The following is a 27,855-nucleotide window of genomic DNA, read 5'->3' as shown; positions in this document are numbered from 1 at the left end:
TCATTTCGCCTTGGGCACGTGTGTTGGCAGAGGGTAGTGGATGGTAACGAGTTTACCAAAGCTGGTGAGGTAAGGCAGATTTACAGAAGAGAAAGACAGGTTCAAGGCCTTTGGTGCGGCAGACTTAACCTTGGGAAGAACTGCGGCAGAACTGGAGGAAACTGGTCGAGAGACAGCCCAGGCGAAGAAGGACGCCAAGCGCCAACGCCAGCCCTCAGCCTCCCGGGCTAGCCCACACCGACGCTAACGCGCGCGCACCGCTAGGGACGCGATTCCGATCCGCCAGCCGAGCACGACTCTGGGACAAAGGGGCCCAAAGAGCCAGAAGGCCGAGCGTCCGGCCTGCGGGCCGGGTCCCGACCTCCTCCGCGTCCCTCCCTGCGTGCCCCCGCGGGGCTGGGCCCGGAGGGAGCAAGCCGCGCGCCCCGGGGGTGGTGCCGGGAGGCCTCCGTGGGCCCGGGCACGTCCGCGCCGCCGCCCTCCCGGCCTCGCGCGCCCTGAGGCTGAGCTGGCGGGGAGGGGCCTCGCTCTCCCTCCCGGGCTCGGGCGCTTCCGCCCGCCGCGGCCAGGGTTAGGCGCTGGGCCCGGGGAGAAGACGGGGCGGGGGGCGCGTGTGGCCTCCGTTCCTGGGCCGGGCCCGGCGGTGCGCGGGGTGGAGGGCCGACGAGCCCACACGCAGCCTCTCCAGGATTCGCCGCGCGCTGCAACGGAGCGTCCGGTGCCCCGCTCCTCGGAGGACTGAGGACACGGAACCGCTCTGGCCGCACAGCCCCATCTGCACTCGCGGTGGGGGAAGGGACGCGCAGAAACCCGCCCGAGCCAGACACCGCCGTCCCCGGAGGGCCCCGCGTAACCTTCAAAACTTTTCAGAGGGGCCTCCCAGGAAATAAACCTGATTCAAAGAATTGGGAAGGAAACTGAGGAGATTTGAGGTCGGTTTCAGCCTCCGTCTGCCACCAAGTAATCAAAGTAGTATGTGCTTACTGTATAAACTGTGGCAAATACAGAAAAGTGTAAACAATTAGACCAAAGAAAAGCACCCACAATTCCACTACCCGCAAGCAAACACTTTACATATTGGGACAATCCTTCGCATGTTGGTACACACACGCACACACACAATTGCTAATTCTGTGCAAATTATCTTACTTTTGTGTTTAAACATTTCTCATTTTCTTGCGCATGTCATTTTTAATGGTTCTATACTAACATTGTATAGCTATTCCAAAATGTAACCATTTTCATTCTTTAAAGGTCCAAAAGATAACATATTTGTAAAATTCTTGATTCTTCATATTCAATTGTTCTCCACAATGTGTGCCTTAATATTTCCAGTCTCTCTGAGTGAATGGCCAGTCTTACTATACCTATGAACAGCGATCAGAGAAAGACACCAGGCCTTGAATGGGTATCCCCATCTCTCCTAGGCACCAAGCCTCTAATCTACCTTCCTCCTCTCATGAAAAATGTAAAGAAAAATTCAGAGCCTTTTGGATTCAGACATTCAAACTATTGGGGACTTTGGCCAGTTCTTGCTTTTCAGTCTCCCCATCATTTTCTATTCCCCTAAAGCTTAAAAACAATACCACCCAATCAATATCTTAAAGATGGCAAAGGAATCAGTCGGAAATCTCTCTTCTAGAACCCTGGCCTTCCCTACCTCCAGGTGAGGCTCCTTCAATATTTTCCTCAGGAGCTTCAGCCTGCTTATAGATGCAGTGGCTCCCGGGGTGGGGGGTGTCAACAAGAAGTCAAAGCTTAGGTATTAAATAATTATTCCTACTAAGAATCCCCGGGATGGGAGCCTGGGTGGCTCAGTCAGTTGGGTGTCTGACTCTTGAGTTCACAGGTCATGATCTCACAGTTTGTGAGATTGAGCCCGGTGCTCACAGCACAGAGCCTGCTGGGGTTTCTCTCTCTCTCTCCCTCTCTCTCTGCCCATCCCCCACTCGTGCATGCATTCTCTCTCTCTCTCTCTCTGTCAGAATAAATAAATAAACATTAAAAAAAGAAAGAATCCCCTGGAGAAACAACCTAAGTGTCAATCAATGGAGAAAGAAGATGTGGTGTGTTTGCAAACACACACACACACACACACACACACACACACACACACACACCCCATGGAATATTATTCAGTCATGAGAAAGAAGGAAATCCTGCCATTTGCAACACTGGATGGACCTTGAGGACATTAAACTAAGTTAAGGTAAGTCAGACAGAGAAAGACAAATATCATATGGTACCACTTACATATGGAATCTAAAAAAAGCCAAACTCATAAAAAGAGAGAGTAAAATGGCAGTTACCAAGGGCTGGGGAAGTAGGGTAGTAGAAGAAATGTTGTTTAAGAGTACAAACTGGGGTGCTTGGGTGGCTCAGTCAATTAAGTGTCTGACTTTGGCTCAAGTCATGATCTCACAGTTCATGAGTTTGAACCCCACTTTGGGCTCCATGCTAATGATGCAGAGCCTGCTTGGGATTCTCTGTCTCTCTCCCTCTCTTTGCCCCTTCCCCTGCTCATACTCTCTTTCCCAAAATAAATAAACTTTTAACAAAAGTACAAACTAGTAGATAAATAAATCCTGGAGATCTAATGCTCAATATAGTAATTATAGACAATAATACTGTATTAGAGACATCGAACTTGCTAAGATAGTAAATATTAATTATTCCTACCACAAAAAACAAATGATCATTTGGTGACACGATAGAGGTGCTAGCTAATGCTACAATAGTAATCATATTGTAATCTATAGATGTATCAAATCAACATTTACACTTTAAACTTCCACAATATATATTTCAATACAAAAAAGGTCCCATATAACTTGGACCTTCCAGAATAAAATAAATTGGAGGGTAAAGAAGCAACATTCTGCATACAAATGACCTCACTCAGGCTTATCTCACAAAAAATTAAAATTAAAATTAAAAATTAAAATTAAAAATTTAAATGGACAAATGCTATAATAAAGGTAAATGCAAAATGCCATGGGGGGAGGGGGAAGAACCCTCTGGAAAACTCTCCCCACTCAGGACACTTTGGCAAGTCATGGTCCTGGAAGATTTATTCTCCGAATCAGTGGCTGAAGGGACTGTGCAGCTTTCTGGAGCTTCGGCATTGCATTATAATAATGAATAATAATAGCTATTCTATTGAGCCCTAGCTTGCTCTGAGTTATAACAGGTCACAGCCACCCCGTGAGGAAGGTAGTATTATGACCCTCATTTTATAGATGAGGAAACTGCAGCTCAGAGTGGCTTTCTGATTCCTTGATACTCTGTAACTTATAGCACGTTGCTTTCTTTCTCTTCTCCCACTTTGCACCTGCAGAGAGTGTGACCTGAATAGGACATACACTTCTCACGTATTTTACACCCTTGTGTGCTATACCTACTCAATCACAGCATAGCACTGATGGGATCAAAACATAGCAGCAGCAACCACTTTTCATGTTTACTTCTATTTGGCTGCAAATTTTTCATCATGTGGTTTTACCATATTCTATCTGTTGAGCTGGCCTGCTTCCCCAGCCCCATAAATTCAGCTTGCTCCTGCTGCTGCACCCAGAGCCTCTTGTTTTGCCCTTATCTTTGAAACTTTTTTTATAATGTTTATTTATTTTTGAGAGAGAGAGAGAGAGAGAGAGAGAGCGCAGCAGGGGAGGGGCAGAGGGAGAGAGAGACACAGATTCTGAAGCAGGCTCCAGGCTCTGAGCTGTCAACACAGAGCACGACATGGAGCTTGAACCCACGAACCATGAGATCATGACCTGAGCTGAGATCGAGAGTCAGACGCTTAACCGACTGAGGCACTCAGGCGCCCCTTTGCCCTTATCTTGGAAGTCGGTAATATTCATGTGTTTGCCTGGCATCTCCCATCTGGGTCACTGGCCTTGTGATAATTTTGAAGACTGCTTTACCAACTATTCTTTCCAGGGTGGGTTTGCTATTTACTTCTCCTTTCAGGTTTCCTTAAGACTATTCTCTCAGTATCGCTAGATCACAAAATGATTGCATTTTCAATCTAGAAGAGACTATCCATTCATTGCCTAGCTATCATTTTACAGAAGAGGTGCTCAGGTTACAGACGTCCAGTGCTCTTTCCTTCAGTCTCTGGTCCCTGGCTGTTTCCTTGGCTGCAGGAGCTAGCCTCACAGATAAGAGTAGGTATCCCACCAATGCCCTTAGAAAGAGCAGAGGCCTCTGTCTCTTGGCTCCTTAGGATGATTGCTTAGCCAATCCTGAATTAGTGAGCAATGTGGATTTTTCCTGTGTTAACTCCATAAGACATCCTGATAAACTGTCTTTTTTATTGGTCTGCCTCAGCTAAGTATCTGACCCTCAGTAGTGTAAAAGGGAGAACAGGTATAAAGGAAAACCTTTCAAAAATCCTGCTAGGTCATGCAGAAGAAAAAATCCTCCCTCCTCCTGGCCCAACACTTAAAGTTTCCTTAAAGCTGGATAGAGAGCTTTATTTTGTTTTTCAAATGATTTAAAATTTATTTTATTTTTTTATTTTTATTTTATCTTAATTTTTTTTTAAGTTTACTTATTTTTGAGAGAAAGAGAGTGAGAACAAGGGGGGTGGGGGCAGAGAGAGACACACACAGAATCCGAAGCAGGCTCCAGGCTCTGAGCTGTCAGCACAGAGCCCAATACGGGGCTCGAACTCATGAGCCACGAGATCATGACCTGAGCCAAAGTAGGATGCTTAACTGAATGAGACATCCAGGCACCCCTAAAATTTATTTTATAACATTACCGCAAACATATAGCACATTCACACCTTTCTAATTCATTGTCAGATTTTTAAAATATTATTCTTTGTGTTGTATTTTTATGTAATTTATATATTATTTTAATTTTGCAATTTGCTTTCCTCCCTCTTTGTACATATACAGAGAGATGCAGGTATCAAAAGTGATGAATTTTCCCAAACTGAACACGGTTATTTGCATTCAGATCAAAAAAAGTTTCCATCATCCCAGAGCCCCCCAGTACAGAGCTTTTGGTTGTTCTTTGCTCTCTCCTTTCGGAAATTTGCCTCATGTGAGAATAGATTTTCATTTGATTTAAAGGTGGCACATTTCCCATCTTCCTAACCTGCCAAATGTATACAATAAAAGAAACATTTCTTTCCTTCCCACCCTTATGAGACCAACTTAAAATTAAGTTAATTAAAAACTTTGGCATCTTAGGAGAAAGTTGAAGGTGGATTCATAGATTCATACATGGTTAAAGCTTCGGGAGACTTTGGAAAGAGGAGGTTATGGTTAAGATGTTGTCTTAGAGCCCAGGCCTCCCCACCCATATCTTTCCTTGCTTTGTTGATATTTTGTAAATAGCCACAACAGAGAGTGGAGAGAACTCTTAGGAAGAGAGACTTCAGGAAGATTTCCTGTGGAGAACTGAATAGTAACACTGTGGCAGATTGTGGAGGGTAAAGGTGGTTCCCCCTCTTCTATTCTGCCAGAGGGAACTCTGATGCCTTCTGGTTACTTCCTGGAATAGTCTCTATTCCTTAATGGTCCTTAATGGATGATACTCAAATTGTGAGCAGAGGCACCCCCTAGGGACAGAGAAAATTCACAGGGGTGCCTCGGAATATTTTACGTTTTTGAAGGAAAGATGGTGATACCTGACATCTGTCGCAAACTGTATAAACTGTTACTTAAAGGAAATCCACAGTTTCAACATTAGATTGCATGACATTTCTTTTGACAACATCCTACCTTTATAGAGTTGGGTTTTGAGTGGATGCTGTGTTCCAAAGAAAATTGATGGGGAAAAGGAACTGAGGGTGGTTATATGCAATCTGATTCCAAGGTTTGAGTTGTACAGTTCTTCACAGGTGCACAAATTTCATTACAAAGTAGTTATAGTCAGGGTGCCTGGGTGGCTCAGTCGGTTAAGCGACCGACTTCGGCTCAGGTCATGATCTCATGGTTCCTGAGTTCAAGCCCCTAGTCATGCTCTGTGCTGACAGCCCGGCGCCTGGAGCCTGCTGCAGATTCTGTGTCTCCCTTTCTCTGTGCTCCTCCCCCACTAGCCCTCTGTCTCTCTCGCTCAAAAAATAAACATTTAAAAAAATTAATAAAATCGCCTTAAAAAAGAAATTGTTATTTAAAAATAAAATATAAACATCTGGTTCTTTCCATTTATGTGTATTATTTTTGGAAACAACCACTAAATTGTTTGGATCTAACTGCTTAACAAATGGACCCATTAGGTGTTTCCTTTGGCCTAGGGTCTCCGTGAACCTTTCCCTTAGGCATAGGCTGGGTGAGATCAGCTTTTTTAGTAGTGTGTGTCAATTGGATGTTCAGCTGGTAGAGGCAGAGTCTAGGTGATTTTATTCAGATGAGGAAACTGAGTCTCAGAAAGTAAATTGACACAGATCATCCAGTAGGGCAGAGCCAGGTTTTATGGGCCTGAAGCCATACAATTGTTGGAGCTTTGCACTTGCCCTCTTTAAGTACCACAATGCACAATTAGTTTCAAATTTGGGTAGAGGGCTTGCCAGGGGCCTATTCATGTAAGGGGTTCCTGAAGCTTAAGGTTCATTGGCTTCACAGAAAGTCCACTTGGCCGCCAGCTGGTAAGTGGTGGAAATGGAATTCAAACCCAGCTTTATCTGCCTCTAAAGACACAAAATAGGAATTTTCTTTCCCTAAAGATAAGCATAGAAAACCAGGGATGTGAAAATACTGCTAGAAATGTAAGCCTAGCTGGGTTATCTCCACACTTGACACCCACCCCCGTCCCCAAGAAGGAACCTGAGAGTAGGAACATAATTCCTGTATCCTCTCACTGGAAATTTGTGACAGGGGACTGGAGAGAGCTTTGGTGTCAAAGCTGAGTTTGAATTCTGGCCCCATGGCTTCCTAGTTCTGAGATCTGGGAAAGTTACTTACCATCTCTGGGTGTTACTGGAGCAGCAGGACCCACACCCCACCAGACTGGGAGGATTAAATAAGCTATCACTGATGAAAGTGCCTGGTCTTACAGCAGGCACACAAACTCTGTTAATCTCCCACTCCTTCCTCTGCTCCCACACAGATATGTGTATTTGGAGACTAAATAAATACACACAAGCTAGTTGGTAGAGTTTCCTTCATGTGTGGGTAAATTAAGTAAATGCACGTATATGGCAAGCAACTGTCTACAAAAGATGCAAATCAGACCAAGTTGGCAGATGCTTGCCTGGTGTCTTGGTTCAGTGCCTAGCTCAGGGCCTACTTTCAGGGGTTCCCCGTTATCCACAGACTAAGGTCAAAACTCCTTACGCTGGTATCTGAAATTTTCCTAAATCTGGCCTCACCTTAACCTACCATTTTCTCCCACTATGATCCAACCCAAACCTCTCTTCTAACCCAACTGGTTTCCTCAACCTTTAAATATCCACCGTGGCCTCAGTGGAAAGCCACTTCCCCCACCAGGAATTCTCTCTCTCTTCTACTGTCCTGAATCCCACCAATCCTTCAGGACCAGTTCTGTCTCTTGCAGTATTTTCTGACGGATCCCAGCCCTTGGGGACGCTAGTCCTGTCAACTCCTACCTTTCTGCCCATTTGTACCATGCCTCATATCTTAACCACACACTGCCTTACTTTGTTCTACAGCTTTTAGGGAGTTTGTTTTTCCTTCCAATTGCACTGTAAGTTCAATGCAGTGTCATGGAAATAACATCAGACTGAAGCAGAGACTTAGCTTCTGTTGGCAACTTGCTGTATAACCCCAGGCAAACAGCTTCCTTTAACTCAGAAGTGAGGGGGTTGGATAGGCAAACTCTGAGATTCCTTTCCTAAAATCAGGGCCCTCTCCACAGGGCCCAGCTCCATGACATGTATATATAATTTCACTCGAAAAACACTCAAACATTTGTTGATCACTGATTGCCAAAACACTGGCTAAAGGATAAATAAAGGGGAACACAATACAGGGCTTGCTCTTAAGGAACTCACAAGGGAGGACTAGATACACATAGTCACTTGTAGAATTTACTGAATGAGGGTCAGAAGCGAAAAGGTCAGGAACTGGTTGATTATCTGTCTGACATTCTGCCTGGTGGTTGCCTTTGTCTCCTCTCTGCACTGTTGGGCTCCGTGGCTGACAGCGCCAGCCCCTCCCATGCTCACCTCACTAATGCAGAGCTCAGAAGCTCCCTACTTCTGTCCTCACTATGCCACACATCCTGTTCCCCTCAGCTTACAAGTCAGCTGTGCAGCTCTCAACTTGGGGATGCCCCAGTCAACGTGGCTACCCTGCCCTCTGCCCTTCCATAACTGTCTGCTGGAACCTGAAGGCAGTCCTCTAAAGCTGGGCCTGACCTAATAGATTAAAATCTGGCTGCAATATAGAGTGGGAGGCTTCAGGGAAGAGGAAGAACATAGAGCATCAGGAAGAACACTAAGAAAACCAGCATAGTGGACAGCCCAGAGTTATTTCTTTGATGAGTTTGTTATATGCCAAATGCTTTCCTGAACACTATACCTATATTAACTCCTTTAAACCTCACAACATTATTCTCGATTTATGAATGAGGAACCCGAGGCCGAGAGACGTCAAATAACTGCCCAGATAGCTAGTAGGTAGAGAAGCTAGAACTGGAATTCAGGCTGCCTGGCTGCACAGTCCGCTGTCCCAACCTCTAGATATAAAACCGCCTCTTCTGCAGTACCCGGTAAAAGCTTTCTTTTCTGTCAACTACGATTATTTCCTGGAGCTACCCTGAGACAGACAGAAGGTAACAGGCAGATACATTTTCCCTGGTGTGTGGTGGGATCTGGAAGGTGCAAACTGGGTAATCAAGACTGGAGTTACCGGTTTCAGGGTAGTCAGTCTGACTCTGAATTGCAGGAAAGGATCAGGCTACAAAGAAGGCCCTGGCAATAGGAGGTCTGAGCTCCGGTCTTAGTTCCAATCTAGAAAATATTTCCACCTTGCTGAACCTCAAGTTTCCCCCAACTTAAAAGTGACAGAAAGGGAAGGGAGTTGCACCAGGTGAGCTCCCCGGCCCCTTCAACAATCCGGTTACGGAGTTGGTAATGGAGAAGTGTGGGAAGAAGACCGTACAATATAAGGTCTGTGTGTGCAGAAAGACGTCTCTATGGGTGGAGGCAGGAAGGCGGTGTGTTTATGCAGCGGGGGTTGGGGGTGGGGGTGTGATTATACAGGGTCTGTGGAACCCAGGCAAGAAACTTAAGGAAAGAGGCTTTGCCGGGTAGGGACTTGGGGGAAAGAGTTGAGGGCGAGCCCCTAAGCCGCGCTGCGCGCGGAGGGTGCATGAGGAGGCGCCGTAACAGTGGCAAAGTCAACGGGAGGCCTAGCGCAGCGCTCGCCGGGCGAGGAGCCAGAGCAGGGCCCCGGCCGGGCCAGAGGAGGGGCGGGGCGGGCGGGCCGACCGAGGCCTACGCGAGCTCCGGGGCGAGAGCTAGGCGAGGCCCGCGCCCACCCTCCCCCGGGCCCCCTCCGCCGGCGTCTCTGCCGGCGCAGGCTCCGCCCACAGCACGTGTCACGTGTGCGCCACGCACCCTCCCTCGGCGCGGGCCGGGGGCGCTCGGGCGGGCCGCGGGGTCCCGAGGGAGGAAGCTCCGGGGGCGGACCAGGGACTGGGCACGGGGCCGAACACTGGGCACAGGGCCGGGACACGGCCAGAGCCGGCGGACGCCGCCAAGGGGAAGGCGGGCGACTTGGAAGGCGCGGGGCGGGGCCTGTCGTGAGGGGCGGGGCCTGTTGCTGGGGCTGGCGCAGGAAACGAGGAGAAGGGGCCAGTCCTACTGGCTGCCTGTTTGGGCTGCTTGTTTACTCCTGGCGGGGGAGCTTTAACCCGAAGGGCGGGAGAGAGAGAGGGAAAACGCGGAGCCGGATTTTCGAGCGTCTGGAGCAGGAGTGGGCGGAAGGAGGGGACTGCCGCGAAGGTGCCAAGGCCGCTGCGTTCCTGGAAGGGTCCAGCAGCAGACATTCTGTAGTTTTTGTTTTTGTTTTTTGGCGTGTTTTTAAAATTTCCTAGTCTGTCTTGTGCTCCCTTCTTCTCCCGCCTCCACTCTTCTCTTCTCTCTCTCTCTCTCTCTCTCTCTCTCACATACACACACACACACACACACACACACACACACACACACACACGTTAGGGATCGGTGCTTGGCCCTGAAATTCCATAACCCTAGAGTGGACTCCCCAGAGGAGAGGGCTGTGCCTACGTGCTCATAGGGATCCCTGCCTTATGATGTGCGTGCCTGCGTGCGTGTTGTCCCTGAGTGAGTCTCTGACACTTTTCTTAATCCAGGAAATGATTCAATTGCAGTATCGTCATATATTTTGCGTGTCTGCGTGTGGGTACAGTTACACAAATAAGTTAATTTTAGTCTGTATTCGAAGCATTCCAGCTCCTTCAGCTTCGTTTTCCAATTTGTGTGGTAGATGAAAGAGCTTTTCGTAAAATGTGAAGTGCTCCATAAATGTACTTGCATAAAAATAGAGGAGTGGGGGCCGGCGCTGTTGCATTGCCTTCTTCAACTCAGTTTTTCATTATCTGAAAATTCAGTTGGTACCAGCACAGAGATACTGTAACATATAATTTAATATTGTACTGGCAACTTCCATATAACCATTTCATACGTGAAGAGTTGAGGCTCAAAAAGGCGAAGTGGCTTGTCAACAATCACACATCCCAATCACAAAGAGCACAGGGACACAAATCCTTTCACTCCCAAACGGTGTCCTAACCCTCCATCCATTCGTGTAGTGGACATATGTCATTTTCTCTGTCCAGCATTCATTCTTTTGGGACATCAGTCCTCTCCCTTTCCTGTGGTTTTGTGTAGGCTCAAAACTACAGTATCCCATTCCTCTGGCAACAGTGGACCAAAGGGTGGGCATTTCAACTAAGCAGAATCAATTAGAGTCTTTCCCTGGAATTAGTATATGAATACCAAGAGAGGGATTTTGTGTTCTGCTGGTATTGCTAAATTGGGGTGTCATAGTTGGTAACTGCCAGCAACAGTCTTCCCAAGTGTATGACAGAAGCTCTTTTTTTGGGGGGTGGGGGAACTCTTTTGAAGTAGGAAAGACTGGGACTAATAAGGGGCAAAAAGAAATGAGAGGTTTAGAGGACAAACCCTGACAACTTTGTTTTAACCTGGGGCCTAGCTGTGTCTGTGGCCAGTACAAACTCCTGGATTTCCCAGTTAAGTGAGCCAACAAATTCATTTTTTTGCTTAAGCTAGCATGAATTGAGTTCCTGTCACTTGTCTCCAAAGAGAGGCCTGTCTAATAAGTTTGGCACAGTATTATTTATTTATCCCTCAGAAAATAATGGAAGTTGGGTGCTTGCCACAACTATCACTTCTTAAGTATTCTAGTTCCCATGAGTCATACCAAGTGTGAGTTCCATGGATGTGGGTAGGCAGAAGAAAATAGAATTCTTCCTCAATATTATTGTATGATAAACAGGACACAATTCAACAAACCCAAATTAGAAGTTGGACAGATAACATTTAACTTTGGTGTATTGTGACGGCCTGAAGCATGAAGAGGGTAAGACTGAGATTTTTGAGATGAGATTATTAGAAGGTTTTCAGTGCGATGGTAAATAAAGAGGGACTGATAACAACTGCAGTTGGAACAACGTGAGGGTTAAGAGTGCCCACCCCCATCTCCCACCCAATGCCTCTGGAAGTCAAAAATCCATGCAGAACTTTTGACTTTCTGAAAACTAATGCCTAGCAAGCCTTACTGGTAATACAAACAGTTGATTAACACATATTTTGTATGTTATATGTGTTATGTAGTGGATTCTTACAATAAAGTAAGCTAGAGAAAGGAAAATGTTATTAAGAATATCATAAGGGGTGGGGGGCTCTCTTAACCCTCACGTTGTTCTGAGTCAACTGCAGTCCGACTCTTGATTTCTGCTCAGGTCATGATCTCCTGGTTTTTTGAGTTCGAGTCCCTTGTCGGGCTCTGTGCTGACGGTGTAGAGCCTGCTTAGGATTCTCTCTCTCTCCCTCTCTCTCTCTCTCTCTGCCTCTCTATTTCTCTCAAAAATAAATAAATTTTAAAAAAGAAACTTTTAAAAAAAGAAAACTTTAAAAAACTTAAAAAAAGAAAATCACAAGGAAGAGAAAATACATTTATGATACTGTATGTGTCTTTATTTTTTAAAAAATCTGCTCATCAGTGGACCCACGCAGTTTCAAACTGTGTTGTTCAAGGGTCAACTGTATGCTATTGGCTAAAGGATAGAAAGGTGAGCAGTCAGTTTTAAAGAAGTAATGAGGACAGGGCATTGAACTGCAAGGAGCAGGGGCATTTGGAATCACAGACACAGAAGGAGTCCCTGACAGATCATTCTTCTTCCTCCTGAATGATTCTGGTGATGGACAGCTAGCTAGGTCACCAAGCAAAAGGTGGTCAATGGTCCAAGGAGAGCAGCGAAGAATGGTCCTTCACATCCTTTGTCTGCTGTTCTAAGGGTCTGGGGATAAAACTGTAGAGGCCCTGTGTGTGTTCCTTGGGAACTCAGCAGGGAGACTGGATCTGGTCTGATACTGCTGTCATGAGAAGGAAAAAAAATTAAAATTTAAATGTATACAATACCAGTCCCTTGCCATTCCTTGACTTCCAGAGGAAGGATTCTTGGCTGGCTCACTCACCTGCTAGGTCTTTGACAAAATTAAGAGACAGAAGTCAGGAGTAGGCTTATTTCTCCACTTGAGGAGGGAGGAAAGAGGGAGAAGGGGTAGTAAGGAAGCAAAGAGAACAAGGTTGAAGACAGTGGAAGAGAGGAGGAGGGGAGAGAAACAGCTGTTGGTGGGAGGTGGGGGGCAGAAATTCGAAAAGAGGATTCCCGGGAGCTTTGTTGGGTGTGGTGAGATAAAATCCTTCCTTGGATTCCTCCTAAAGAGAATCTCAACAAAAACTCACATTATTTTCAAGGCATTTTTGAATTGAATTTGCTTTTCTCCTGGCTCTGTCACCCAGACCTCGCAGGTCTGCCATCAGCATTTTGAAACTCCTCCAGCTAACTGAAGGTGCTATCACATCTCACCTCCTGCACCTTTTCCCAACACATGGAAGAAACCAGAGTGACAATAATAACTTCCATTTATCAAGTGGTGGGTTAGCATACTGGCAATGGTGCCAGTGGAAGCTGAAGTACATGATAGTAATGATTTTCCAGCCATTTTGACTCTTAGTATTCATGTCAAAGAAGCCTGGCAGATTATTGGCTAGTGCATTTCAAAGATTCTCTTGATTAGTTTAGATCAGGAGGTAAACCATGAGGGAAGAGTAAAAATGTCCAAGAAATAACAACCTAGAATGGTCTGGGAGTGGATAGAAATCTGGTTTTCGTATATGGCAGATCTTCACTCCCATGGCTGGGTGCTAAATGGCTGAAAACCCAGTTGCTAGCCATTTCTCTTGCCCTCAGGAATCACTGCAAGCTTGTTGGGGGAACCTGAGAGGCAATCAATTATACTGTCAGAAGGAGCTGGTTGAGATTTGGTGATTCAACAGTTTATGAGAAGATTATGAGATTGGTCATGTCTGAAACCGGGATGAGAAAATCAGAGTGCTCCCAGGTGGATAATATAAAAAGGTAATTGAACAGGATTTTACTAATTCACATGATTTGTACTCCAATGTATTATAAGGATTATTGACCCAGGATATGGCCTAAAGCTAGCTGAATTGTAGGTTAAGAAAATCTGTGTGGAACTGGATATGTTATCAAGGTAAGATTATGGGTAAGTGTTTGATTGACTTTCTCCAGAAGACTAAAGATCAGGAGTCCCATTCTTTTCATCTAAATTAATTTAGGCTGGTCTGTGCAAAGAGAAGCTTTTGTGACTAAATGATTTGAACTTGGAAAAATTAAATTTGAAGGAGAATCTAAGTTTCAGACATTGCTATTTGTACTGAAACACAAAAGGGAATTAGATGATGTGTGTCAATCCCTTTTTGCTTCTAGCATCTTACAAATTGGTCTTGTGCAGTGGAATATCCCCCTGGATGGTGATGGAGGCTAGCCTATGATAGATGTAAGAAATTGTGCTAACTGCAAATACAATGAAATGTTTGGTACAAATAGGGAACAGTCCCTGATGTTCGATTCATAAGAGCCAGAAATTGTCATAAAATAATTGGCAGCGTTTAAAATGCCTTTAGAAACACGCTTTTGTCTGATTGGCTTATGGGTTTACGGAGTTTTAGAAAAATCTTTTTATTTTGTTTGTCAAAAAGTCATCCAGTTGATCAGCCCCAAATCCTGGGCAGTGGTTAGCTGGCCCAACACTGGTGTGGCCCTGTGGAGATTTTAAGTATTTCCTGGTGTTGATGGTGCTGCCATCCGACGGTTTAGAGAGTGGGTGCAAATCATCCTGTGCCCATTGTGTTTAGCTTGTCAAGAAGTATGGTACTCTTGCACACTTGGAGTTAAACAGGGTTTGAAACATTCTTTTTTTTTTTTAATGTTTATTTTTTGAGAGAGAGAGAAAGAGGGTGAACAGGAGAGGGACAGGGAGAGGGGGACAGAGGATCTGAAGCAGGCTCTGTGCTGACAGCGGACAGCCTGATGTGGGGCTGGTAGGACTCCCAGGGCTTGAACTCGGGAGCCATGAGATAATGACCTGAGGAGAAGTCTGATGCTGAACCGAGTCACCCAGGTGCCACTGGGCCATTCTTGACATCTGGGTGGTCTGGGTTGTGGCAGGCATACCTGCCTTGGCAGGAGTTTGGTCCTATAGAAGAATAAGGAAGAATGGCAGAATGCTTATGTGAGGCTAGTGAACAAAATGGAATATATTTGAGGGGATGAAGTTTAACAGCTTGACAAAAATGAAACTCTGGTAACTTTACTAGGCCAGCAGCCCCTTCTGCCATTACAGGGAAAGTAGGAAAGCTTTAAGGGCAGAGTTACATGACCAAAACAGGGGACAGAAAAGTTAATTATTACTGTTGATTGGAACCCAAGAAAATAAAATAAAGGATGGCCTGGGTGGGCATTCACAGTGTATACTTTTCTGGCAATTCTGTGCTTCTGACTGGTTGTCCTGCCTTTGCTTGATCTCTCCTCTCTCTCTTTTGATAGCCCCCAGTCTATTTTTTGAGTAACATTTGTAATCTAGGGGCCGAGGTGACTTCAGGCTCCCTGCAACCCCAAGCATAACCCAGTCCTCTTTAATTTCACAGTCTAATGTTTCTTGTCCTTTCCCACCTTATTTAATGTTGCTTATCTCTTAAATAGCTCGGTGTTATCTCTCCAATGGGTGGGAAAAGCTGGCTACATCAGCCCATTTTAAGGACTTTCTATGAGAAGATTATTATCACAGAGGTTATAATGTGGAAACCTTGTAGAGAAGGACTCTGTTAGTATTTAGTATTTAATAGTATTTGTTGAGTTGAGCTGAATTGGTATTTTCACCACGTGGTATTTTCCTGTACCTGGTATGTTTCAGAGTGAAATCCATGTCTAGATAGTCTTAAGCCTGTGCAAAAATTATTTCCTCGGACTTGCACTCCTCTGGTCTCAGTTACTAGCACCTCCCCCGGGGCACAGTGTAGGATGAAGCTGGAGTTGGTCCACCCTCAAAATGGTTCTGTTCTGGATTTTATCTTTCTGCTCTGACCAGCGAGATAAACATACTTTTAATCCCCATTTTTAATGCACTCACTAGAAAGCAGACAGGGTTGTTCCAGAATGGATTTCCTGTGTCATAGAAATCACAGAAGCATAAAAGGAAAAACCAGATGTGCGCAGAGAGCCTGCCTGGGCTTACACATTCTTTCATACCCAGAGTCATAGGGCTTTATGGTCCATGTTCCCAAAGCCAGCTCATTTTTTCCTCTTTCGATTATGTACTGTTGTCCATATTCACAGAGTTTTAGAGCTGGGAGGAAGCAGGCACGGATCTGGGTGTTTATGCAGTGGGGTGTATCTGTGGGTATCTTAACACATGTGAGGACTTGTTTGCTTGAAAGCATGGCTGTGCTGAGCCAAGCAATCTATTCCAAGGATACCCTTAAGCTTTGAACAACCTACTTGCAACCTATCAATCCTTTCTCTTTAATGAAATGCAAAGCCCACCTTCTCCAGGAAAGCCTTACAGATTGAGCAGATCAGAGAGAAGACACCATTTGCCCTAGGCATACTTGAATACTCCTTTCTCTTGAGAGTTTCGGAGTCTTGTGCCTTTTAGAATGCAAAAGCTTAAAATAAGTGCTGGGCCTGTTTTGTCCAGTAGGATATATTGTGCTTTTTCTCAACCAAAAAAAAAGCAAAAAGTATGTTGCAAATGCAGACTTAGTGGTATTATCCTTTTCACTTGAAACCGTAGCCTGGTTTGAGGCTGTGTTTAGAACTGTGTGGCATCTCTGATAACTCAAGTCCTGAGTGTAAGTGGATGAGAGACAGGTGGCAAGCAATTGGGCAGCTGGGACCTTGATGCCCTAGTGTAGGAGAGCTAAATTCTGGAGGGATTATTTGGGACTAAAGCGGTGGATAGGGACCCAGTACAGGGGTAATGTTCTGGCGGTCTAACCAGACCCTTGATTCGTGATTATTTCTTGAATGCGTATTCTATGCCGGACACTATTCTAGAAGCTGGGGATACAGCAGGAAATAAAAAATAGTTTCTGTTATCCTTGAACCTATAGTTGAGTGGATGGAGACAGGCTGGCAGGTGATGATAAGTGCTAAGAAGAAAACTAAAGCAGAGCCAAGGGATGGTTAGGTGGTGCTATTTTAGATAGATTAGCAAGAGAATGTCTTTCTCAAAAGGATGCCTTTGAGCAGAGACCTGAATCAAGAGATGGAGAAGTCATGTGGGAATCTGGAGGAAGAGCATTCCAACTTAAAGGAACAGCCTTGGAAAGGCTGAGTTGGGTTGGCCAACCCAGCCTTTGGAACTGGGTCTGAGAATAGCAAGGGAGCCAAAGTGGCTGGCACTGGGTGAACCAGGGAAGTGTGGTGGGCAGTCAGAGAGTTGACTGGGGCAAGACTAGGTAGGACCTTCTGGTGAGGGAGGTGGGAAGCCACTGAAGGTTTTGAGCAGAATAGTGATATGAACTGACTTAGGTTTTAAAAGGATCATTCTGACTGCTATGTTGTTGAATATGGAGGCAACAGAAAAAGCAGGGAGACCAGTTAGGAACCTCTTATGGAAGTCCAGGTCAGGGAGGCAGTGGTCTGGGTAGGAAAGTCATGGAAAAGTAGTGGAAATCACCCCCCCCACCCCCATTTCCACTACTTTCCCACTACTTCATAGATAGAACCAACAGATTTTCTGGTGGATTGGACATGGATTATGAGAAAAAGTAAGGAGTTAAGGATGACTCCAAGTTTTTGTTTGTCTGTTTCCTGAGCAACTACAAAAATGGAATTGGCATTTACTGAGAGGCAGAGAAGCAGAATTCTGGAGGGAAATCAGAAGTCTGGTTTTGGACATGGTACATTTGAGATGTGATTGGACACCCAAGTGGAGATGTCAAATAGGGAGTTGATTGGTGACAAGAATCTGGAGCTCAGGGGGCCAGGGTAGGTATAAAATCAGGCTCTGGTGGAAGTGGAACCTGAGGACTCAGTTCATTCCATAGGCCTCATCCTGTTCTAAATAAATGGTTAGAAAGTCTTCACCAGCCCTGGAATCTAACTGAGCATCTGAGACATATTTTGAACCAGGGATTGCCCAGATCATGGATGAAATAGCTCTATCAGTCCCCCAGTCCAACTAGCAATTCATTGTTAATCAATGTTTATCAAGTGCCTACTACCTGCTGGCACTGTACCAAATGTTGGGTATTCAGTGGAGAATAAGAGACGTTCCTCGTCCTCATAAAATGTTTAGTCTTATAGGGGATTAGGACAAGAGAAAGAAGCTCTCAAGACAGTGCAGTGGGGTAAGTATGGGGTAGTATTGGACACAAGGGAGAGGCACGTAATCCAGTCTTGAAGGCTAGAGAATGTGCTATGGAAGCCAGCAGACTCCTGAAGAATGAGTAGGGATAGTTAGGTAAAGAGGTGAGAGAGAGGGCTGGAGAGTGTTCTAGGCAGAGAAAAGAGCATGTATCAAGTAAAGAAAGTCTGTTCAGGCAAAGGACAAAAATTCCGTTTAGCATGTCTGGAGTGCAGTGTGAAGGGGGTTGAAACAGAAGGGCAGGTAGTAGCTGGAGAATTAATTAGGAGTCACACCACGAAGGATCTAAATGAGCTTTGCCAGGACTTTATTATAAAGCTATGGGAAGAAAGCCTTTGAGGAGTTGCGAGGCAGAGGGAAGAGGCCATAGTAAAGAGTGAATTGGAGGGAGGCAAGGCTGGAAGCAGTTACATCAGGGGTTTGGGGATAGTGGCAATCTCAGACTCATATTGCCCTAAAAATCACCTATAAATATACCCATATGATATGAGGCAGAGCCTGGGCTGCTTTGCTTAACCTTAGCTAATGGGAGATGCTTTCCAAGAAGATAATTACTGTGATGGAAAAGAGATACAAGATGCTTGCATTGTAATGGGGGGCTAGGGTATGGGAGGAAGCAAGGTGGAGGGAGAGCCTCCAGGAAGGGCAAGCTCTAGTCGCTGGCTGGCGGTGGGGGGAGCCAAGATCGCAAAGCAACAAGTTAAAGTCTTTCTACAGTTTGCTTTGTGTAATGTGTGTGCTATTCGGTGCGTCTTTAGGACAGGGCCTGGATTCTGTGTGAAGAGGCTGAGTGCTGGGTGTGTGTTTGGTACTGGATGTTTGTGATGGGAAGTTCTCTCTGAGTCTCTGTTAATGTGCAAAACTCTGGAATGCAAACTGTACAAGTACATACCTGCAGTGGAAAGGGGTATGCGTGCAGTACATGCTGTGAGAGAGCACAGGCCTTTTTCTGGCCTGTGTTCACAAGACAGTCTCAAACAGCATAAACTACGGGTTCTGTTCAAACTTAGAGACCCTTTTGGTTCACTTTGCACCCAGCGGGAACTCACTTATTTGTCAAATGAATGATTGTTCCTGTTTTATTAAAGCTCAATCGTTTGGGGGGGAGGATTTATAGGTTTGGTTACAAGCAGGAACTAGATGTTTTAAGAAAAATAAACTGACAGCCCAGCACCAACATCCATTTACAAAATCTGGCAGTTTACGTACTGTAATGGAGTTTATATACTAGTTGGAGTCCTACCTTGTGTAAAAAGCTTTCACTATTTCATTTTGTTCGACAAACATTTACTGAACACCTCAGCCACGTAGGCAGCACCGGGCTGTTGCTGCCGGAACTCATTTCCCTCTCCTCTGAGCCACCTTAGTCTGGGTGCTGCAATTAAAGCTTAATTATATGCTATCTTGTATTGTTCCTTAATTGTTGCATGTGCATGAATCCACTTCAACAAGGCTGTCTGTTCCTTGGGGGCAGGGACTATATTGCAAACTTCAGGAATAGGCGAGGAGCTTAGCAAAGGTGAATATACAGTCAATAAACACCCGCTGTTTGAGAAAAAAGGGAAAAAACATGAACCTATTTGTAAACCGTAGTACTACATAACATATACGATACCTTAATAAGGGAACATAACATTATTGTAATTAACGAAAATATTCTTGTAATAATAAAATGTGAAATTCGAATCTGCGTTTTCCTGGTAAAGAAAGGTTTTGTGCATTAATAGAATTGCTATGATCCTCACAGTGGCTTCATTCTGGTTCTTTTTAATGCAAAACAAGAATGTTTCCTTGAGGATGAGAGTCGAAAGGTACAATCAGTCTTTGGTGAACTATTGGATAGCAGTATTATCCGAAGCAGGATTTCTCAACAGTGGCACTATTGACATTTGACACCAGGTAATTCTTTGTTGTGTGGGGCTGTCCTGTGTGTTGCAGGATGTTTAGCAGCATCATTGGCCTATACAAATTAGATGCTGGTAGCACTCCCCTCCTCCTACTGCCCCCCACCCCCACCTCAGTTGTGTGCAGACATTGCTACCATCTCCTGAGGGCAAAATCACCCCCAGTTGAGAACACATGTCCTATAGGAATTTTGTTCTATTTAGATATTTTTCTAATGTAACAAATGGTGGGAGAAAGGGGATGGGAAACGATATTTATTGCCTATTTGATAGGAGCTAGGCACTACACCTATGTTTTCTATTTCATCTTACAGGTAGAGAAGCTGAGGTTCAGAGACATAAAAATCTGCTGAAGATCATAAAGATAAAGCAGGAAAGTCAGGATTGCAAACCAGTCTTGTCTGACTGCAAAGTTTAGTCCTTTCCAGCACACACCCCACTGACTCTCTGCAAGAAAAACAGCATACCTCAAGTTGAAGAAGTGCAACAAGTATGTTCAAAAATATTTAAAACTTTTTGGGGGAGGGAAATTATTGCTTCTATTCCTTAAACTTACTTGAATGTAACTGTATATTGCCCATACCTATCGACACAGGGGCCCCTCACTACCGTTGTAACTCTGGTCTTATCTCTGAAAAACATAGAGCAACACAATGGAATAGCTTCAATTCTCCTTGTTACAAATTATACAAAAGCCAGAGCCTAACGGTGCCAAAAGCAACTGGTGTCGTTTACATAAGGGCTCGAGAGCTAATAGTTAACTTTCTCTCATTTAATTCCAGAAAGAGTAAATACCGCCTTACTTTACAACTACAAACGGGTAAAATCGAGTAAAATGTCATAAAATGGAGAAGAAAACATTAACCCAAAAGGAAAATGGAAAGGTTGGCTCCGACGCTCCCTCCCTCTCACGCTTTCGTTTGCGCTCCGGGCGGGTGCCGGCTGCGCGGCCTCGGACTCTATCGCCCCCGCCAAGCTCCCGTCCTTGGCGCCTCGAGCTTTCTGGCTTCCTTTCCCGCCCTGGGGCGAGCTCGGCCTCTAGCGGAGAAGCCCGTCCCGGAGCCAGGCCTGGAAAAACAACAGCAAGAAACTTTGGCTCGGTTTGCGGTTCAGTGAAACAAGGCAAACACTCAAGTTTGGTTCGGGGCTGCAGCCGCCGGTTCCGATTTTGGGGTGGGGGTGGGGGTGGGGGGAGGTGTCACAACTCGGTCAGGTTCAAGTGCGCATGTGCGCGTGGAGTCGCTCGGGCACTTATTGAGCGCCCACTGTCTACAACCCGCCGGGGGTGTGTATCCCCGGCGCGCGGTGGGTGTGTGGGGAGGGCGCGTGCGCGCGTGGCCGGCGGGGGCGCGCGGGCCGCGTGCGCGCGCGCGCGCGCGGCGCCTGTGGCTGGGGAGGGGGGCGGGCGGGGGGGTGTGTCCCCGAGGCTCGCTCTTTCGCTCGCTGGCTGGCGCGCTCCTCCGCTCCCTTCCCGGGCGGGGAATCCGGGCCGGGTTGTGGCCGCGGCCGCGTACGTGAGCGCAGTGTCCCGGAGAGGGAGGGCAGGCCGGCCAGGTGGGCGCGAACGGAGCCTCGGCGGGCGGGCGGCCGGAGAGGAGCGGGGCGGTGGGCCGCGCCGGGTGGGCGGGCTGGGGCCGCGGCAGCTGCAGCCCCGAGCCAAGCCGAGCTGTCCGAGCGGGAGCTGCCCGGCCCGCGCTGCTGCTCGTGGCGGGGCGAGGTGAGCTGCGCGGGGACCTCGCGGCGCTGCAGCCCGGGGACTGGGGCGGCCCGGGAACTTCCCACGCTCCGCGCGCCCGCGGGGGCCGGGCCGGCGGCCTGGGGGCCCGGGAGGCGGGCGCCGCCGGGGCAGCGGCCGGTCGGGGCGCGGGGGCGCTGCGGCAGTGCCAGTGCCCGCGCTGGCCGGGTGGGGGGTGGCCGCCCGCTCTCCCGTGCGCCGCCTTGTTTATCTCGCCCGCCGCGGGCGCTCGCAGAGGAACCCCCTCCCCAACTTTGAGCGGTTGTCCGGAGTCGCCTCTTCGACGGAGACTGAACTGCCCCCTCCCTGACCCTTTCCGGCTGGGCCGCCAGCCCAACCCTCCCGGCGCCTCGCGCGTTCCTGCCCACTCCACCGAGCGAGCGAGCGAGCGGGCGAGTGCCGGTCTGCGGGACGCGCGGCGCGACACACCCTCCACCTCGGGGGTTGCCCCCTTCCCTTTCTGGCCCCTTTTGTCCACCCCCACTTCCTTACATGCGGTTTAATCCTGCCTCTCCTCACCGGTGTCTCCTGGCCCTCCTTGGAACTGGCACTGTGGGCAAGTGGGGTGCTCGGGTGGGGGCCTGGGCTGGGAGTTTGTCATGTGCAAACAATTTCAAAGGCAGATTTTTCTTCCCTGTCTTGGAGTTCAGGGCTCAGCGCCTTCACTTTAGGAATGACTCAGAAATCTAAAGAAGCCCACCTGCCAGGCAGTGGGGGTGCCACCGCCTCCTTGATATCAGGCAGTCCTAGGCAGTTTTCGGGAGCTTTGGAACATTTCCACCAGGCAGGCGTTTTCATGATGTCAGGCCGCCAGGCGCAGGGTTACGTATAGGCCACCACTATCTTCTTTACACTCCTCTTTCTGGAAAAGTGTCTCTGGTGCAGTTTGCCTGAAAGTGAGTGATCAACAGGTATCACAGGCTTTTGTGACGCCCTCCTAAGGTGTTGTGTAAACAGAGGTTCTAGGTCTCAAGGAACTTGAAACACAGGGGAACATGGGAATTAAGTTAAACTCTACAGGCACTTTTGAGGGGCTGCTGTGTTCTCAGCACTATGCCAGGCTCTCAGGGAACGATGATAAGAGGCACACAAGAAATCTAAGGCCTCAGAAATCCCATTGGTGGAAGTGATTTGAGAGCTCCAGTTCAAATTAATGTGCTATGGCTGCCTGAGGCACTGTAAATGCTGGGGGTGGGAGGAGGAATATGGAAGGAAAGGTTACAGTTGGGGGATGGATTTATGGTACTAAGTCATGAAGTAAGTCAGCACTTGGAGAATAACTCGCTGGCCAAGGCCCAAAGGCAAGAGAGGGAGAAACTACAGGTGCCAGAGGTAGCAGAGGTACTGCCAGAGGAGAATAGGTCTGAACAGTTATCTCAGTGAGGGAGGATACAAAAGATACAGGAGATGATTCCGTCCAGGACTTAGTCTCAGGGAGGAGACAGAAACACTTAAGCACGTGAAATAAGACCTCAAGATAAGGCACAATTAACTGTCGAAATGCAAGGTATAGGAGAGGTGCTGCTGGAGCTCAGAGAAGAGTGTTATGGGCAGGAATCGCCAGGACTTTATTCCTGGAGGATGAGACCCTTGAGATGGGTCATGAGGTGTGATTGAACATGGCTTTCCTGAGAGACAGGAGGTGGGCTTGGCCAGACCAGGGAACGTTTCCTGAGCAGGAGATAAAGATGGAGAGGAACAATGGTTAGGATTGTGAAAGTCCTAGAAAGCCAGGCTGGGGAATTGCACTTTACCCTGTGTGTGCTGGGGAGACATTAAAGGATTTTGAGCCAGAGAGTGACGTAACAGGAAGGTATTTGGAAAGGTTTTTTAAAAGTAATGTTAGGAGACAAATCAGTAGACTGTTACAGTTGTGGAGTGCTCAGAATTTGGACTGGGATAACTGAAAATGGAAAAGAGGGTGGATTTTAGAAGCATTACTGTTGAAATAATCTGTTGACAGGGGCAGGGTGAAGGAAGGAGATGAATGGAAATTAATTCTTTGTGGAAATTGATTACACGCCAGGGCCTTGGAACTGCTGTCGTTGGTAACTCGAGAAATCGGAAATGTGTATTTTGGAGAGAAGCAATTGACACTCAGGCTGCGGAGATTTCCTGTATTTGCCAAGACATCCAAACATAGGTGTCCTGCAAGCCACTGAAGCTCTGGGACTGGTGGGAAACCAGGCTGCCCGAGCTGGGGGAAAGAAGACCCTCAGAGTGGGGCATCGGCTTGGTCATAGCAGTAGAGGATGCTAGTGAGTGGGACTGAGAGTCTGAACTGGAAGACTGAGCTGTATTGCCATTCCTGTGACATTGTCAGGTACTGAACCTGAAGTTGGCAAAGCAAGTTGGGATTGGAGATTTGACGAAGAATGGAATTTGCTAAACACATAAATTGCTGGGCTTTGAAACAAGTTAAATTTTGCTCTCCACCGAGACCCTTAGGCTAGTAGTCCTGGTGTCCCTTCATAGGTGTGTGTGTGTGGGGGGGGGGTGGGGGTTGGGGTGGGGAAGCAACAAGATGGGGGAGCAGCAAGGTGACAAGGAGCAAGGAGGAAATTTGGGGCCCAGGGATACTGCCTTTCCCAGGGCCAGGTCTGTCCTAACCTGTGCCATTACCAGTTCCCGAGGAATGTGCAGTGGGAAGCTAGCTGGTGCCGGTTTTTTCCTGAGCTCTGAATTCTGCTTTCTTGTTGCAAGGATGACTTAGGGTGATTTGCTGAACAAATTCCCCAAGCCTCAACTTGCAACATCTGAGGGCTGGCGAGTTTGAAGGATGATTGCAAAAAGTTGCAGAATGGAGTGGAGAATAGAATAGCAGTTCCTTAGCCTCTGTATTTCTCTGAAATGCAAGATCAGTGAACTAGCAGGGGAAGCTGACTTGGGTGGGCAGAGGAGTCCATTGGATATTTTTTCTTTATAGGTAATATATAGGTATAGGTCAAAAAAATTTCACAGAGCAGTGGTTGAGCTAATTTACTCTTTAAGAATAGGGTGTTTTGACTGTGACCTACATTAAGAAATGAAAATTACGTCATGACCTAGGTACACTAAATCATGTATGTAAGAATCTTAATTTAAGTTCACAAAGCACTACCTTCTTTTGCGTGGTGCAATCTCCTTTGGTACTTTTATTCTTTTATTTTTCATTTAAAAATGCTTTTTGTCTCCCACTAAGGTGACTTAACTGCACTGTAGTGGATGTAACCCATGGTTTGAAAACCGGTTAAAGAGAGTTTTCCAATCTAGTAAGTATTTATTAAGCTGCTCAGGTGCAGGGCTCCCCTTACTGGTGCCGTAAGTGGAAGCAAGCATGAGGAAGAGATTGAACATTTACAGGCTAGTTGGAGAGATAAGATATACCTGTGATTAAGAAGCAAGGCAAGATGATTAAATGCCAGAGTGAAAAGTAAGTACCTGTAGGGTTCATAGGAGGGGGCGAGCATCTTGTGCTGGAGTGGCTTGGGAAAACTTTTGGGAATAGTGAAGGGAGTCTGGGATGAACTCTTTGGGGTGTCTTATGGTGCCGCATAGGTAGGAGGGTGTGTAACACAGACAGAGGCTTGGAGTTAGGATGTGCACAGTATATGTAAGAGTGAATCAAAGGGTTCTTGTTAGAGAGTGGGGGAAACCAGTCTAGAAAGGTGGGTTACGATCAAAGTTAGGGGTTGTAAGCCAGCCTACAGAAGTGTTATAATTTTCAGTACACAAAGGTTTTAAAAAATTGGGAACAACCCAGAAAACCTCCAGGTTTGGGACTCTATAAAGAAGCAGATCAGGCAGTGAGCAGTGGCTGCCTCCTGTGCACGGGAGATGGGCCCTGTGGTCCCCAGTTGTCACTGTCCCCAGACTCCCTGTCACATCGTGTGGCCGCTTGACACTCCCTGTTTAGTCTTGCAGGACTTTGGGTTTGCGACCTGATCTTTCAAGAGGCTTAAATGCCAACCTGGGGGAATTTGGGATGGCTGTGCAGGCTCCGGGTGGCCACTGGCGGATTTGGGTGGGAGTCTGACATGATGGAATCTGAGAGATTTGTGTGCAAGTGATTTGTTTTAGGCAAGTCAACAGTACTTTCTGAGTTGCTGCTGGCTAAGACTTTGGAATCTTTTTCTGATGATTGGAATGGTGCTAATTAGGGAAGGCTTTGGGCTGTATTCTCTTATTGTGAGGCCAGTTTCTAGTGACCCCAAGATCTCTCAGACACTCCCATTGTCTGCTTCTGGCTGGCATGATTAGATGGTGGCTCCTGGTATGTATGTTCTGAGAATGCTGTTGGGGTAATAATTTGGTGTGATGTGAGTCATGATTGTCAAATGCCATACGACATTAGATTAGATCTTTGGTCATGTGATTCAGTAATAAAGGAACAGCAAAGAGAGGGGCTGTTTCACTTCTTATTTCCTTACTCCTAGGATTACCCCAGGGGGTAGGCCTCTAGGATCCAGAGATTCATAAGCCAGTATTCAAAATGACCACAGAATTATTGGCTCAAACTCAGGTGTTTGTGCAAAACGACTCCTGAAAACTAGGCTTATTTTGGGACGAGCTGAAGTGAGTAAATTCAGGTCTCTGTGGTCTAGAGACAGTTTGGTTTACCCTGGAAGTCCATAGCCACCAGTGATTCAGAACATTTCCCCAGGTAAGCTACAGGTGAGAGGGACCAAACAGTAGTCACCCTGCTTTATACAGGTTGCACAATCTGATGACTTAAAATTTTGCTGTTGTAACATTAACAGAAGTCAAAACTGAAGTGCTCTTTGCTGAAAAATGTGTATTAAGGACATGGCTTTAGGACATGAGGATAACCAGAAGTCAGCCTAATGGTATCAAACTGAACCCATTTCCTGTCTTACGTGGTGGTTTGGTTACTAGAACAGAGGAATGAGGCAGTAGCTGTGGTGCACTGTGACTTTGGTAAGGTATTTAACAGTTTCTTGAGATATGATGGTCTGTATTAAATAAGTCGTAGAATGTGCTGGTTGGTGTTATTAATTTGACAGTTGTATGCAAAATCTGTTAATTAGTGGCACTGAGTCAGCCTGGAAGGGGGTCTGAAAATGAGTGTCACAGGGTTCTATTCTTGGCCTTGAGCTGTTAACATTTTTTCCAGTGTTGCAGATGGCAATACAAGAAGGTGCGTTTGTCAACTTTGTTGATGGCGCAGAGGTGGGACAGATTGCTTATTTAGTAGATGAATCAAGGTTCACTATCATTCAGAATGAAGGCCCAAATTAAAAAAGAAATGCAGTAAGGGGTAAATGTAAAGTCTGATGTCGTTTTTAAAATTTGAATTGTAATTTATCGAGATGTTCATACGTTCTGGTAAGTTAGTTCTACTTCTAGAGGTACAGCTAAGACCATATCCAAAATGTAGATGATGTTTTATGCACAGAGATTATTCAGAGGTTTTTTTTTTTTTTAAACTGGAGTGAAAAATTAGAAACAGCCTAAATATTCAGTGGTATGAGTGGGCTGGAAGTCATCTATAAGTGATTCTGATGGATATGTCTTTATAATGGAATATTATGAAGCCATTAAAAATAACGTTTAGGAATAGCTGTAAAATAACATGCACAAATGTTTCTGCTAAAAGCTAAGGTGCATCTATAATATGATTTCAAATCTTAAAGAAACAAAGTGTATAGAAAATGGCTGGAAATGGGGCACCTGGGTGGCTCAGTCCATTAAGTGTCTGACTTTGGCTCAGGTCATGATGTCATGGTTTGTGAGTTCGAGCCCCGTGTTAGGCTATGTGCTGACAGCTCGGAGCCTGGCTCCTGCTTCAGATTCCGTGTCTCCCTCTCTCGCTGCCCCTCCCTCCCTCACTCTCTCTCTCTGTCTCTCAAAAATAAATAAACATAAAAAAAAAAAAGAAAATGGCTGGAAGTAAATATATTAGTAATTCTGATACCAAAATACTAACACTGGATGGATGGATGGAGTTAACGGACTTATTTTTACATTTTACATTTATTATTTATATACTCTATAACATGTATTTATAACATAGTGGGGAGAAAACACTGCTATATATTTTTAAATGTATTTTCTAGAGTAGTTTTGGGCTTACAGCAAAACTGAGAAGGTACAGAGATTTCCCATTTGCCTGGGACGCATGCATAGCCTCCCCGACTATCAGTTTCCCACCAGAGTTGTACAACTGTTGCAATTGATGAACCTACATTGACCCATCTAATCACCCAAAGACCATAGTTTACATTAGGGTTTACTCTTGTACATTCTAGGAGTTTGGACAAATGTATAATGCCATGTATCCACCATTATTACAG

At 46.2% G+C, this 27,855-nt stretch overlaps 1 protein-coding gene and 2 long non-coding RNA genes across 5 annotated transcripts in view; 2 read left to right on the top strand and 1 right to left on the bottom strand.

The window, feature by feature from the left end:
- The first annotated feature begins 13,453 nt into the window (after positions 1-13,453).
- On the top strand, positions 13,454-20,708 carry LOC122237909. Of its 2 annotated transcripts, XR_006216661.1 has the most exons (4): positions 13,454-13,608; positions 19,706-19,822; positions 20,142-20,317; positions 20,610-20,708. It is a non-coding gene; the product is annotated as an uncharacterized LOC122237909 (long non-coding RNA). The 2 variants fall into 2 exon arrangements; XR_006216660.1 differs by lacking the exon at positions 13,454-13,608 and having other exon boundaries at positions 19,705-19,822; positions 20,610-20,706.
- On the bottom strand, positions 20,585-22,337 carry LOC122237910. The gene is made up of 2 exons (XR_006216662.1): positions 22,263-22,337; positions 20,585-20,895 (listed from the first exon to the last, which is right to left on the bottom strand). It is a non-coding gene; the product is annotated as an uncharacterized LOC122237910 (long non-coding RNA).
- Positions 21,324-27,855, top strand: part of ZNF395 (zinc finger protein 395) — a 44,529-nt gene continuing 37,997 nt past the window's right edge. Inside the window, exon 1 of one of the 2 annotated variants that reach the window (XM_042983533.1) lies at positions 21,324-21,381. The gene's annotated coding sequence lies outside the window, so the exon portion shown is untranslated. Of the gene's footprint in view, positions 21,382-21,442; positions 21,545-27,855 lie in introns of those variants that run through there. The other variant, XM_042983532.1, reaches the window with a different exon arrangement.

This window comes from Panthera tigris, chromosome B1, assembly GCF_018350195.1.
Source record: "Panthera tigris isolate Pti1 chromosome B1, P.tigris_Pti1_mat1.1, whole genome shotgun sequence".
NCBI lineage: Eukaryota > Metazoa > Chordata > Mammalia > Carnivora > Felidae > Panthera > Panthera tigris.
This window is presented reverse-complemented; position numbering and strand designations above follow the sequence as displayed.